Raw genomic sequence first — 3,289 nt, forward strand, 5'->3', positions numbered from 1 at the left:
GTGGTGCCTTTTGATATTTTGGGATTTTTCAAATTTTAATTTTTTAAAATTTTTATGGAATGAAGTTGGACATAGACTCAATTGGGGATGGGGTTCGTTTCCGGGGCAGAATTCGAAAACCATTCAGTGTATTTGATCAATACTTGGCAAAGCTATCAGGCACATACTGAAGTGGTGCCTTTTGATATTTTGGGATTTTTCTAATTTTTATTTTTTAAAATTTTTATGGAATGAAGTTGGACATAGACTCATTTTGGGATGGGGTTCGTTTCCCGGGCAGAATTCGAAAACTATTCAGTGTATTTGATCGAAACTTGGCAAAGCTATCAGTCTCATGCTGAAGTTATGCCTTTTGCTATTTTGGGATTTTTCTAATTTTAATTTTTTAAAAATTTTTATGGAATGAAGTTGGACATAGACTCATTTGGGGATGGGGTTCATTTCTGGGGCAGAATTAGAAAATCATTCAGTGTATTTGATTGAAACTTGGCAAATCTATCAGTCTCATACTGAAGTTGTGCCTTTTGCTATTTTGGGATTTTTCTAATTTTTATTTTTTTAAAATTCTTATGGAATAAAGTTGGACATAGACTCAATTGGGGATGGGGTTCGTTTCCGGGGCAGAATTAGAAAACCATTCAGTGTATTTGATCAAAACTTGGCAAATCTATCAGTCTCATACTGAAGTTGTGCCTTTTGCTATTTAGGAATTTTAGAAATTTTTATTTTTTACGTTTCCATGGCAACAAGTTGGACTTAGGTTCTATAGGGTAGAGTTTGTTTCCGGAGCATAACTCAAAACCTATTCAAAACTTTCTAACAAAACTTTGCATGTCTATCAGACTCTTGCTGAACTGGTGTCTTTTGCTATTTAGGAATTTTATAAATTTTTATTTTTTACGTTCCCATGGCAACAAGATGGATTTAAGTTTTAATATAGGTTGGGTTCACTTATGGAGTAAAACAAATAAACTGTTAAATATTTCCTTGCCAAACATTGCATGTCTATATATATATATATAAAGCACATACTGAACTGGTGCCATTTGATATTAAGGAAGTTAATAAGTTTTAGAAATGTTTATTTTAGAATTTCCATTGGAGCTATTTTGAAATGGGCTAAAAGAAATGTTGGGTCACTTACCTGGTTTGGGACCATAACGTGTTAAAATGGGCGGGGGATATAGATGACTTTGTGACTGTACACTTGTTTAGTCATTGTTTCTTGTAATTTGTCATTTGTTTGCATAAAAAAAAACAGAATACAGAATAGCACATTTACTTTACAGACAGCTGCCAGGGGGATATGTCATCTTTCTGATGACTCTTGTTTGAAATTGTCAAGGAAAAGATGGTCGGTAAAAGGGGTTTGAAAATTTAAGGTTAAAAACAGGGGGTAAAGGGGGGGTGATTTGCTCAAATAAATCACACAACGGTAAGTTCATTCATGAATTTATACCCTATGAATATTTATGATATGTTTCCTTACTCACTTAATCACACAGATCCCCTGAGGCGTTGAATTCGGACTCACCTGATTGATAGAAAAGATCTGTTGAACAACCCATTTCATTTTCTTTATCAGATTCATGTTGACGCACTTGACAGTATAGATATCTAGATTCTACATGGCTGATGAACGTAGAAACTGAATAAAAGGATCAACTGAACAACTTAAATAATTTTTTTCTGATGATGTACTTGTAGTGTATTTGTAAGACTATATATCATGCTTAGGTACTTGTACGAATGGGAGGAATATCAAGTTACAAGAGGTCTGAACTGAACGATGATTTATTCATAACTGACCACAGGTACATAGTCATGTGACGAGGTTATAGCGAAAACGGCACCGGGCGGAAACGGCACCGATTGGCGAAAACGGCACCTTATTTTTTGTTTACCTTGGTCAAATAAATGATATTAAACTTACATTGTAACTTGCAAACGCCAATAATTGTGAGATTTTAAAACAATTTTACATTAGAAATTAGCCTCTACTCCAAATATAATCCAACTTAGCTTATAGGCAACTCAACTTATTGTGAAAACATAACATGCTTCGAAGAAAAATAATAGAAATTAATCACATCGTCTCTTACAAACACAAATAATTGTGAAATAAAACAAATAAGAAATTAGCCCCCTACTCCAATTTACTTGCCGACTCTGATTGGGAGGCGCAGTTAACTTATTGTGAAAACTTTGAAGTTTTAAGTACCTTTAGTCAATTTAAGCTGAAACTGTATTTAAGAGGCCTAACATGGTGCTGTCAGATCACAATTACGTATGGCGTAGTAGCGCGTGCACATTGGTGCACACAATATGGAAACAAACCTAACACAACAGTACTCAACAAAATAACTATCACACAGTCCTTTATTCGTGACATACCTAGGCAAAGATGCCTTCACTGCTCTCCAAGTTGATTCTATACTATATTTGTCCATGCCCCTGTTTCCGGATTTACCAATTCTACACTGTGGTTATCTTTTTTCTGAATATACCCCATCCCCTCCAAAGATTCCAAACAGTCATAAGCTTTTCAACAGTCCGAATGAATGACTGATCCCGGTTTAATCCATCTTTTAATAATTGCGATCAATGTTTGCAATTTCATTTCTCAACAGCAGTGATGACCATCTTGTTAGAATTCTTTTCAATCCCACCAAACACCCAAATACCATCCACTCTCCTCCCCCTGTGAAACTTTCTTTTCCCAAATTTGGATTCATCAATTTCTACTTCTACCCCAGGCCCCTCAATAGCCTCATTCTCTCCTTCCAAAATTTCCAAACAGACCTCCCTGCAAAAATTGTACCAATCAACCAAAATATGATCAGAACCAAGTTTCAACTGAACTTTAACCAAATCTTCTCTCGACCCAATAAAAAGTAATTTTCAAAATGTCAGGAATGAACAAATTAGAATTGTAAAACCAGGAAGAATGCTTCACCGAAATCTTATGATGACATCGCCACACATACCCCTCACTCCTACTGCTTATCACACCATTCTCACACTTACAGCAAGGCCCTCCAAACTGTCCTATCAAGCCTACATCCTCCAACCAGTCCAAAAGTCTCCCCTTATCCCTGCACAATTCATACAAATCATCATACACAATCCCACTGTCAGACATTAAAAAACTAGAAGACTTACCAGCTGTGCAATGTACTACGAGTGTATCAATTCAGGTGCTATCATAACACCATTCTTCTGGAATGAGAGTTATCTCCCTTACATCATTCCTCCCTCTCAGATCACACCCTATGATACAAGACATTCA

The sequence above is a fragment of the Haliotis cracherodii genome, unplaced genomic scaffold (genome assembly GCF_022045235.1).
Source record: "Haliotis cracherodii isolate W230 unplaced genomic scaffold, xgHalCrac1.p SCAF_6, whole genome shotgun sequence".
NCBI classification, from domain to species: domain Eukaryota; kingdom Metazoa; phylum Mollusca; class Gastropoda; order Lepetellida; family Haliotidae; genus Haliotis; species Haliotis cracherodii.